This window comes from Ascaphus truei, chromosome 1 (genome assembly GCF_040206685.1).
Source record: "Ascaphus truei isolate aAscTru1 chromosome 1, aAscTru1.hap1, whole genome shotgun sequence".
In the NCBI taxonomy this organism is placed as follows: domain Eukaryota; kingdom Metazoa; phylum Chordata; class Amphibia; order Anura; family Ascaphidae; genus Ascaphus; species Ascaphus truei.
In genome coordinates this window covers 523,298,848-523,311,897 of record NC_134483.1, presented here as the reverse complement: position 1 = coordinate 523,311,897, position 13,050 = coordinate 523,298,848, and positions in this window count along the sequence as shown.

The window sequence follows — 13,050 nt, the reverse complement described above, 5'->3', positions numbered from 1 at the left end:
AAGATCTACAGGGAATCCTCACTGGCTGGAGGCGCTGTACCAGAGAAAGATCAAGGTAATCTGTCCCTCCTGTTCCTGTCCTGGCTCTCTTCACACCACCGCAGAGCCCGCAGCCCTCCTGTTCACCAACAGGTCACAGCCCAAAACCGCCTAAGAGTAATCAGCAAGGAGTTTCTGTTTGTTACTAATACTATTTGTGGTGTGCATTTGGTAAGTAGTATATAGTGTAATAGTTTGAGAGTGAAATATGGAGGAGAATTCAGTGAGTGGAATGGTTTGAGTGACTTCAGTGGAGTGACTGGTGGCAATGTGAGGAGTGAGAAGTGGAGGAAGTGTAAGGACTGCTTGTGAGATGACAAGTGGTTGAGAGAACAATATGAGGACTGGTACCCAGGTCAGTCCAGGAAAACACCAGTGTAGGAGGACAGAGAAGAAGAGGGGAGAGAAAAGAAGGACATGGCCTAGGGGCATGGAAGGAGCAAGTAGGAAGCCAGTGGACTGCAGCAAAGCCCAGTGGAGACACTGTTACAGTTTCCCCAAACTCAACATGTCAGTGATAGAGCCTAGAGGCAGTGACTGCTAAGTGTGACTTTTCAGATGAGGAAAATTTAGTTTTGATTGAATAAATTGTCAAGTGCTATGAAGAAATCCTCAGAAAGATGGCATCTAAAACCTAGATGGCTGTCAAAAATCATAAGTGGAAAGAAATAACTGCTTCTGTAAAAGCATTGGCACCATTCCACGTCTAGGGCAAAACTGCAAGAAATGGTATGCCGACATTAAAAGAAAACTAAAAGAAAAAATGGCACTAGAAGAAAAACATGTAAGAGGGACATGTAAGAGGGACTCCAGTGACAGGCTAATACACTGCCTATGAGAAATGCCTCAAGGCAGTAATGCATGTGGACATTGTAGTAGGAATACTTGTTGTAAGAGACACTGGCTGAGCAAAACCTGATGAAGAACAAGGTACATATTTAGCGCCATTTACTTTTGGTGGTGTCACGCACAGTACATCTGATCTACTGATGTTTAGTCGGCTGCTCGCATTGAGCAAGCAACCTGCAAAAAATGGAGTTTTAGCATTGGTGTAACTCTCTGCACTAATTATAGGTGGTGCTAGTGTGTCTTCAATCTACATGCAATGTAACCCATCCCGTATTCCCATTAATTTCATATCATATGATATCTCATATATTTACAGTAAATGTATCCTACCACTTATTCCACTAAAAACTTCAGATGGCTACACAGTATTTTTCAAATAGGATTTTTTTTTTATTACACCACATTAAATGACCGTTGAGATATAATGCAGAAAGACTTTGTGGAAATACAATAATAACATTTTCTTAAATCTTCTTCCATATGTACAATATTCTTTGACCGGCATCTTCTTCGGGCTGACACTTGTACACTTTCACCTAAAAAATGAAAATGTTATACAGTATATTAATAATCGAGAAGAAATACAGTGTGTGGTATGCGTACTACCGATAAACGTGTATGCACATGCATGTTTCTACAGAACCTTGTTGTAACGCATATGCGTGTCATTGAATTTCTGCACATACAAGTTTATATGGAACCTGGTTGAAATACATATGTGTGTCATTGAATTTCTGCGCATGCAAATTGTACAGTATATAAGAACTGTATTGAACGCATGCGCAGTACAGGTATTGACAAAAAATAGATGCATTAATGACATACTGCAACATTACCTGGCAGTATTGCTGGATGTAATTCCTGGAAAAACACGGTATTGATTCTTACAGACCGCCAAACCTGCAAAACAAGAATGAAAACAAGAATTAAACAATGACAAATGACTTTTTAAAATAATACAATCTTGTTAATGATTTTATCTTGGTGTGATCACGCAAACTGCTTTCTAGCAACGCAGTGTACTGATAAAGGAGGTTGAGCTTTCGCTTCAATTACTTGCGATGTTGCACCTGGTCACTATGCATGTGCATGGTTTCAAGGGAAACAGTATATGTGGTCTCAAGACTGCTGCCTTTATTGCTGAGGGCCTCTTGATACCCTTCAAATGTATTCAGTATTCTGTGGTGGGGTACCAATGGGGACTTTTATTTATTAAAATGTTTTGCCAGTAAGTAATACATTGAGTTACCTCTCATTTTCAAGTATGCCCTGGGCACTGAGTTATAAAAAAATACATGGTTGCCTTAAAAGAACAGGGAAATAGAGCAGCTTTAACATCACTTTAACATCACCAACATCAGCCGAACGGCAGCAAACGGTTCACACCCTCTGGCTGCCCTTCGGCTACGCCAAAGGCTGTCCACCTTTGGGGCAACACATATGATAACTTGGGTGGTTGAGATTGAATCTGTTGCAGCAGAAAGAAAAAGTTTTTTGTGTCCTCTTGGCTCATTAACATTTCAATGGGTGGGGTTGACGTTCCACAAAGTACAAGCACATGTTAACCCTTAGCATGCGGGTCCTGTGCAGAGGAGAGCAGTTCTTGGGGAGCCCCATCAGGCTGTCTGCCTTTGGGGCAACGCAGATGTACACTGGGGTGGTTGAGATTGAATCTGTTGCAGCTGTGAACAAAAAGTTCTTTGTGATGGTGATTACTCTGGTGAAAAGGAGGGCAGTGGTGATGTTATGTACTCCTTGATGGATCTATAACAGAATTTATTATGTAAAGGTTCACCATATCATAATGTGTTATGCTTTCACAGATTTACATGTAGTGAAATGTAAATACCGTACATGCGTATCAACAACATTTTATTCACGTGTGCAATAAGTATATGTGATTCAAATATCAATTAACATGGGGTAAAATGTGGCCCACATGTACATAAATGTTATATATACGGCTATTGAAGCTGATTATTATTATGGCATCTAATCAATATTTTTTATTTAAATGTATAGTAACATTATGTCATGGTCCGGGGTGGGAAGGGAGCGATTGGAACAGGAAACACACCGAAAAAGATAAAAAAATAAAAACAATAATAGTGCAGTATGTCAATACAATCAGGAGTATGTATGGTATCTTGGCTCTGTAGAAATTCCTACTTACAACAAATGGAATATAAATAGGCAGTGTTCTGACTCTGTCAGTGTAGATGAAGTTAAATTTCCAGCAGAGGAAAAGGATTCAGGATCAGGGAAACTTCAAACGGAGATCATGTAGGTATGGCATACTCGAATCCAAACAGGGTAGAGTGTGCATGGAAGATAAAAACGGACCAATGGTATAGATCGCAAAAACACTTTTATCACACACAAAAGATAAGTAGGTAATGTACTTACAATAAGTACATATTACATGTACATATCAAGGTTTCGTGAGGCAGTAGAGTGCTGATCCTAGATGGTAAAGTCACTCCCGTCTTCCCTCAACTCCAAACTCGCCGCCGGTGGATGGCGTCTGATGTCACTTCCGGTAAACGGGTGACGACATCCGGCTGGAGGCAAAGGGGATGGACAGCAAAGGAACGGCAGCAACTTCAGGCGTCTTCACTTAGTGGGCAGCTGCAGCAGACTGACAAGCTCTACGCGAAACAGCGAAACGCGAAACGCGAAACGCGAGTTTGGAGTTGAGGGAAGACGGGAATGACTTTACCATCTAGGACCAGCACTCTACTGCCTCACGAAACCTTGATATGTACATGTAATATGTACTTATTGTAAGTACATTACCTACTTATCTTTTGTGTGTGATAAAAGTATTTTTGCGATCTATACCATTGGTCCGTTTTTATCTTCCATGCACACTCTACCCTGTTTGGATTCGAGTATACCATACCTACATGATCTCCGTTTGAAGTTTCCCTGATCCTGAATCCTTTTCCTCTGCTGGAAATTTAACTTCATCTACACTGACAGAGTCAGAACACTGCCTATTTATATTCCATTTGTTGTAAGTAGGAATTTCTACAGAGCCAAGATACCATACATACTCCTGATTGTATTGACATACTGCACTATTATTGTTTTTATTTTTTTATCTTTTTCGGTGTGTTTCCTGTTCCAATCGCTCCCTTCCCACCCCGGACCAAGACTGCTTTTGTAGGGAATCTTTGCATATTCCTTGGGAGGTTGAGAAGTATTGTTTTTGGGTTACACACTTTTATGTAATATTTTAGTTACATTTTCTATTCACTTTGAGAGTTTTAGCGCCAATTCAAATCACTTGGGTTCACTCAAGTAACATTATGTCAGAAACATACTGTGTGTTACATTATATAATGTACCAGGTATGTGACTAGTGATAAATAGTGTTTGTTAAATTTTAAACAGGTTACATATTATTTGCTTGCCTGTTGGCCATTTTAATTTATTTATATTTATTTATAAAAATGTTTTAGAAGGAAGTAATACATTGAGAGTTTCCTCTCGTTTTCATATATATCCTGGGCATAGAGTTATGATGACAAATAATACATGGTTACAAATACATAGTTACATAAGTGGACATGGTATACATTATATACAAGACATTGCATGCACAGTTAAAGATAATATATATTATACGCATATGCAACAGTTAACGACCAGATAAAAATGTGAGACAGCTTTAGTTTGAAAGACTGGTGGTGAATGTGAGAGTCTCCAGTAAATTTTTCCAGTTTTGGGGTGCACGGTAAGAGGATGAGCGGCCGGAATACTTTGCTGATCCTTGGGACCATGAACCGTCTTTAGGGGTTAGATTTCAGATGATAAGTGCTGCATGTGGTAGGGGTGAGGAGCTTGTTCAGGAAGACGGGTAGCTTGCCCAGAAAGTATTTGAAGACAAGACGGGAGAGATGAACTTTGTGCCTAGACTAAAATGATGAAAAATCTAGTACTTTGAGCAGAAGTTGCCATGGAGAACAAAACGGCATATTGAATTTTAGAGAATATCAAGTTTGCTAAGTGGGTTTGGGGTGCCGAGCTAGGGTTTGGGGTGCCGAGCCAAATACTATGTTCCAATAGTCGATAATTGGCAATAGCATCTGCTGTGCGATACACTTTTTGACCTGAGAGAAGGAGTGGCTCAATGAGTAAAGACACACTGAGTGTGAACCTGGTTTAATTCCCGGCGTCGGCTCCTTGTGACCTTGGGCAAGTCACTTTATCTCCCTGTGCCTCAGGCACCACAAACACAGATTGTAAGCTCCACGGGGCAGGGACTGTGTCTGCAAAAATGTCGTTAAACTATCAGCGCTATACAGGAACAAACAATTATTATTATTATTATTATTATTATTACCAGCAGACTTAGGGAGGATTTGTTCCTATAAAGTACACCTAGTTTGGCATAGGATTTGGATGTCAGGGTATCAATGTGCATCCCAAATGTTAAATGGGAGTCAAACCATATACCCAAGTATTTTAAACTAGTAACAGGAGTTAGGGTGGTATTAGCATTGGTTCTGATCTGGAGATCAGTCATAAGAAGCTTTAAAAATGTAGCCTTGCTCCCAAATACCATTGTTACAGTCTTGTCAGTGATTAAAAACAGTTTGTTCTGGGAAATCCAATGTTCAAGTCTCAAAAAGTCAGATGTATGTGTTCAAGTTCGGAGAGGCTAGAGCTGTGGGCATATAAGATTGTGTCATCTGCATACATGTGTATTGAAGCTCCCTTACAAGCTGTAGAAAGATTATTAATTAACACAGTGAAGAGTGGGGCCCCAGAACAGAGCCTTGCGGGACACCACAGGTGATATCCAAGGGTTTGGAATTAAAGACTGAGATAGACACATGTTGGGATCTACCTGATAGGTGTAGGAATGAAACCAGTTTAAAGCATGTTTCTCTATTCCAGAGCACTGGAGTTTTTAAGCAAGATAATATGATCAACCGTTTCAAAAGCCTTTGCATAATCTAGGAATATTGCAGCAGTGAGTTGTCCCAGTTCCATTCCACACTAGATTTCATTGCAATTTTTTAGCTGGGTAGTTACGGTGCAGTGTTTGGGGCAAAAGCCAGACTGGAATTGGCTAGGGAAATTTGTCTTGGAATAGTAATTGATTAATTGGGAGTGAACATATTTTTCCATGACTTTGGATAGAATTGGGAGAAGAGAGATTGGCCTGTAGTTTGAGACAGTGTTTTTGTCCCCACTTTTGAACATTGGGACAACTCTGGCAGTTTTCCAGGTCTTATGGATATGGCCTGCAGACAAAATAGAGTTGACTATGCAAGTAATTGGTTTGGCAATGGCTGGGGCACCAAGTCATAGGAACCTAGATTGCAGTAAATCAGGTCCACATTGGCTGCTTAGTTTTAATTTGTGGAGTGCTTGTGTAATCTCCTCTTCAGATACTGAGACAAATTGAAAATTGTGAGCAGTGTTGGGAAATGGTGGGGCTATAGGGGTAGGCTCAGAATGAGGTTTAAGTTTGTGGTTTGGGTTGCGTTTCGCTACAAAGTTAGTAGCACACCCCACAAAGTAATCATTGAATGCATTTGCAATGTCAGTGGGATGTGTCAGAGTAATATCCTCCTTAGTGATATTACTTGGTTGTTGATGGCTAGAAGGCTGGTATATATTATGTACAACCTTCCAGAGTTAGCTGGGTATGATGTATTCTGGCGAAGATTGTCAGAGTAATATTGTGCTTTTGCATTTCTTCTTTGCCTTGTGCACATATTCCGCAGGCATCTGTAATTTTTAAGATCCTTGGTAGTGCTAGTTACTTTGTAGCTTTTCCACAAGGCATCCCTGAAATAGTAGAGCGCTATAAGGTCAGTTGAAACCCACGGAAGATGGGCTCCCTGTACTCTTATTATTCGTAGTGGGTCATGGGTCACAGAGTTTTAAGATCTCGGTTTGGAAATAGTCGTGAGCAGAATTGGGGTCGGGAATTAAGTCGATTCTGTACCAAGGGCAGTTGGTAAGGTCAGCAAAAAACTGTTGTGGGTTAAAGATTCTAAATGTTCTAATGAGGAGAACTTTGGGGCTTGATTGGGGTGGTTTCATTTTCCTTACCTAGTACACTATTGCATGGTCAATGAAAATGTCAGGAAGGATGTCAGAGGATTGGATTCTGCTGGGATTTGAGGAGAGAATCCAGTCTAGCATGGAGTGGTTGTGAGATTTCAAGGTTTGTCTGTGTAGGTTGGGAAATTAGTTGCGTTAGGTTAAGTGACTTGAGTTGTATCTGAATTTTGTGATTTCTAGGGTTGAGCCAAATTGTAGTTGAAATCCCAAAGAACTAGCAGCTCACTCTTCTCATATATAGAGAGAGAGAGCATTGGCTCATAGGGCGAGTCGGGCAAACGTCTTTACCCTGGGTGGACCTATAAGAAGGTAACATACAATTTATTACTTAAAGGTTCACAACAGAATGGTATAATAATAATAATAATAATAACAACTTTTTTCCTATAGCGCCTTTCTCCCAATGGAACTCAAAGCACTTCACAATTAGAGTGCGCTGTAAGCAGCTCATTTGATTTTGCAGATACAGTCCCTGCCTAGTTGACCTTACAATTTATGTTTTTTTGTGCCTAAGGTACAGGGAGACAAAGTGACTTTCCCAAGGTCACAAGTAAAGTAGCTGATAACCCTCCCCTGATTAAAACTCAGTGTCTTCGTCTACAGAGTCTGTGTCTTTACTCACTGAGTCCCTCCATCTTATGTGAGGTTCTTTCACATACTGTATGTACTGTACATATACTGTCATATAAATACATTGATTGACATGTAAAGGGTAAAAAGTTAATTAATATATATACAGTATATAGAAAACTCAACTCTGTATACAGGCATACAACGCATTAACGTACGCAATGGGACCGGAGCATGTATGTAAAGCGAAAATGTACTTAAAGTGAAGCACTACCTTTTTCCCACTTATCGATGCTTGTACTGTACTGCAATCGTCATACACATGCATATTTGATGTAAATAACACATTTGTAACAGGCTCTATAGTCTCCCCGCTTGCGCACAGCTTCGGAACCGGTAGGGAGCCAGTATTGTTGTTCAGGACGTGCTGACAGGCGCATGCGTGAGTTGCTGTTTGTCTATTGGGCGATATGTCCTTACTCGCGAGTGTACTTAAAGTTAGTGTCCTTAAACCGGGGTATGCCTGTACTATTTATAGTAACATACTTATAGGTAGAGATTGGTAAAAACATTTTGCTGATTGGGAGCTGCTTCGGATCAGCCAGTTCCTTTGGTCCGCAGATTTCCACCAATCAGTCTCAAAAGAGCAACCCATCTTAACTGAAAAAAATTTCTATCACTGACAATCTGCATGATGGATTTAGAAATTGAACCTAAACCGTAATCCGTGATTCGGAAGATGCTGAGTAGCAGTATCCAGTAAAGAGAGGTGAAGCCTGAAGCTGAAGCTATTTATTTCAGGGTTTTGCTCTGGGTTGGTTAGGCTGTGTGTTCTTGCTATAGTATTATAGCAAAAAATGAAAACAAATTACTTATTGATAGTTTTGTATTATTAATCCTCTGTGATTGAATGAATTTTTTAAAAAGTGGACTCTGCATCTGACCCTTATGCGGAACACGTTGCTGTGATTGTAGCATATTAACTGTAATACGGTATATAGCAGCATTTATTATTATTATTATTATTATTACTACTACTACTATTATTGATAGTACTGTGCAAAAAAAATCCCAAGATTAATTATTAAGCTTCCAGAACAGTTTAATTGGAACTGAGTATTTTTGGCCAGGACAGTCAGGGATAATACATGTTGTACTGCATCTTTATTTTCTATCATAATTCTCTACTATGAGAGACTGAGGTCTATGCACTAAGCTGTGATAAGTGGTTTTAAGAGCGCAAAGTGGCTTTTAAGGCCGATACAGCCTGCTGTGCAATTCACTAAGCAGTGATAACAGCGCTTTATCGGCCTTAAAAGGCATATTTTCAGCCCTGTGAGCAAAACATGTCCGATCAGGCAAAAAATTGCAAACGCGCCGTTTTTTGCCAGTCAGCGGGATTCACTAAACAGGGATAACTGAATCATGCTTTAAAAGCTAAAGGCAGACGTAAAAGAAGCTGGATTTAAAAAAAAAAATTGTTTCACTTTTTTCAGGCACACCATCCATTCAACAGGCTGGCGGGTGTCCCTGGGTGATCCCTGTGGGTGCCCGTTGGCCCCATGGGGTCTAAAGGTGGTGTTTTTGGGTGTCTGGAGGACCCCGGTGTTGTGGTGAATATTTGTGGGGTCCCTGGGTGTTGTGGAGAATATTTGTGCGGCCCCTGGTGTCCCCGGGTGTTGTGGTGAATATTTGTGTGGCCCCTTGGGTTTGTGGAGATCATTCACATTAATTGACTAGAAGGAGAACCAGTTATTGAATCCAAATTAATAACAATTGAATGACATCTTCATAATTTCATAGTTTAACCGCAAATGTTAGGAGGAGGCTAATTTAAAGGGCAATACTCCGTGATCAGAAAATAATATGACAATATTCAAACCTCCTGCCACACCTCTCTAGAAACAACCAAGTACTTCTTGTGATTTAACACCTTCATGACTGACACATGTTACATACAAATGTCATGATTATGTGATTTTTAACAACAATTAGTTATATTGGGTCGCATCATCGCTTTGACTGGATTAATGATGGTGTTTATTTTAGGATTATATTATTTTATATTATGTGTGTAACACATCTCATTAAAAAAATAATGGCTGCTTGGATTAATATGATACACATGTTCTACATACTATACAACACATGTGGTCTCATTAACACTAATGTGGTTTATTAGTTTGCCTATTTAAAGGATACATGGAAACACTTACCTTCGAGGCTGAAATGGATGTCATTGCCAATTGTGGATGATGGAGTACTTTGTGAGGAGGAAGAGGGAGATTCTTTTACAATGGAGGGAGAGAAGGGAGAGGAGGCAAGGAGGCTACGAGCATTGAAGGGGATCCTCCCGCATCAACAGGCTGTTTCACCCCACGGCGAGCGGTGTCTTCCGATGTTAAAGACCATTTAACCATTGCGCATGTCCTACTCATGTCCGGTGAGTAGGATTTCAATTTTACCACGGCGGAGCAGCTCATCTTCCTCAAGCACAAGCGCTTCGAGGTTTTATATGCCATAATATCTGTTTGATTAATTGTTTTATAATATTTGTTTTATATTAATTGATTTTTTAGAATAAATGCTCTCATCATTATACCATACTATGTCCCTGGGTAATGCACAATTGTAGTGTTTTTTCGCTTTTTTGTCTTCTTTTCCTGAGGTTAATAGCACAAGACAAGAACTTTTGCACAAGATTCCACCTCCATTCACTCCTCAGCGCCATAGGAGGTTCCTTTCCACAAATTAGTTATATTGGCTCGCATCATCGCTTTGACTGGATTAATGATGGTGTTTATTTTAGGATTATATTATTTTATATTATGTGTGTAACACATCTCATTAAAAAAAAGAATGGCTGCTTGGATTAATATGATACACATGTTCTACATACTATACAACACATGTGGTCTCATTAACACTAATGTGGTTTATTAGTTTGCCTATTTAAAGGATACATGGAAACACTTACCTTCGAGGCTGAAATGGATGTCATTGCCAATTGTGGATGATGGAGTACTTTGTGAGGAGGAAGAGGGAGATTCTTTTACAATGGAGGGAGAGGAGGGAGAGGAGGGAAAGGAGGGAGAGGACAGAGAGGAGAGAAAGAGAGCGGAGAGCGAGGGAGTTACAAGTCCCTGTAAGGTGTACATTGGCGCCCTGTCATTTCCGACAAAGATGCTCCCTATAGCGGTTAAGTGAGGCCAAGGTGATCAGCCGCTATCGATTGAGCTCAGAGGCTATCTTTTAACTCTATGAGGCGTTACGAGAAGATTTAGAGCCATTGACAGACAGGCGTCATGCAGTGCCTTGCCTTGTTAAATTGCTGACCTCATTACATTTTCTTGCTTCTGCGTCTTTTCAGACAACGGTGGCATAGTAGGCGGGTTTTCGCAGACAACATTCTCGCGGATCCTTAGCCAGTTTCTATGCGCAAGGGATTATACACATTTTCCTAGTGAGCAGACAGAGTGGCAGGCACTGAATACTGCATTTTATAATGTAGCAGGGCTACCCAATGTGATGGGTGCTATAGAACATGCTGCGTTTGCCCCGCTACGAGAAAGTGAGAGGCGTTTCCGTAACAGGAAAAATTACCACTCACTGAATGTGCAAGTTGTATGTGACGCACACATGAAAATTCTGAGTATGGTAGCCATATTCCCAAGTGCCTGCCATGATTCCCATATCCTGCAGAACTCTTTAGTCTTCTGTGAATTTGAATCTGGGGAATTCGAGGGCGGTTGGCTATTGGGTCAGTCAATGTTATAGAAACTGCACTTATATTTAAAGTTCACATACAGATTAATGTTTCATTCTGTTATGATAATATATAATGTAACAACAAAGAATTGTAAACATGTTATATGCTGCATGTTATATCCAAAATATCTAAGACATGTTATGCATCTTTAAATTGTTTTCTATTATTCACAATAGTGAATTAGTGGCCAACACACAGTCATTGGTTCCATATTGCAGTATTAATACTATAGCCATCAGAGGTGTCATGTTTATAGTTCAACGGATGTCCTCATGACACTATGTCAAAGCTACTAATTTAGGAATATTGGATTTAATGTCATGTGTGGTACATTCTTCACTCGCTTTCATGTATTAGGACATGACAATAGGCAATGTTTTGAATATTTGTTCCATATTTTATAAACATTCATGTGTTTTAACTGTCATAGGTGACTCAGGATATGGAAGCCGGCCCTGGCTCCTTACCCCACTGGGTAATACTCAAACACTTTGTGAATTCACTTTGTGAATTGTGAATTTGAAATTGGAACAATCTGTATATGGATTATACACTGCAGAATGGGTTTTTGGACTCTTTATGCCCATTTATAGCCATTAATGCTTCCATGTCTGTTAAATTCTTCTTTTCTATGTGGATTCGTAGTTGAAAAGGAAAAGAGAGTGCTTGAAAATATCTTTAAAAATATTATAGATATCAAAATGTTTTTAGTGATAGTATAGCGATATTAGTGTACATTCGTGTGCATCAACTGAGCCCACAGCAATGAAGGGACACTGACCGCTGTCAACGACAAGATTATGTTCCATAAATCATTATTTATTGCTCTTTCTAAAATGTAAAACACATGTCCTTGTCATTGTAAACCCTTTTACATTTGTATTCATATATTCAATAATTATGTATCTTAGTTTTACATTGCAGTTACATCCAGCTATTTTTGTAAACATTAAATTGGAACCTATATGTGTAGTATAGGCACAACCTTTCAGCATGGGTCTAGTAACCCAATAAAGGCTAATAATGTAAACCGCCATAGTGTCAATAGGTGCACTATCGCATCAAAAACCCTATTGATGTTCCATCCCGATCAGCACTATAACTGTTTAATGAATAACCCCAAATGCTTTTGTCTGCTTCTTTAACTAAATAACAAAAACAACTTCACTGAAAGTTTCCCAAATTGTGACACATTCAATAATCTTTAATTGCAAGTTACCAATTTTGGAGACATATTATCAGTATCCAGAAATAAGCATACTTTTTAAATGAGTTTATTATTTTGCAGCTTCCTTGTATTAAACAGCTTAATTTCTTTTTATGCTGCTGTTAATTGCTTTGTTTATAATAATCTCAATAACACGATAAAAGGTCTGCTACAGACTGTGAGTGTGCATTTAAACACTGAGGTATACATTATGCCAGTCCATTTACTGAAATGTACCTGTAATTAGTTTAGAGGTATTTTGAGTTGCAGACAAAGATCGGTGTGAATTTCTGGTGATTTCTCAATCTATAGCACCATCTGCTGGCATTGAGCATGCCATAAAAAATGGATTTCAAACAACTGTCATACAGCACAGCACTTCTTATACAATTTGAGAATACTGTAATATCTTTTAGGTTTCCTCTGTCCCCCAACGGGATAGACAAACCTTCTCCAGCCAAGTTCCTATTTGTTTTTCAGTACCTTATTAAAAAGATTACACATCAGAGGCAAGTACTTGTAAAAGGATTAT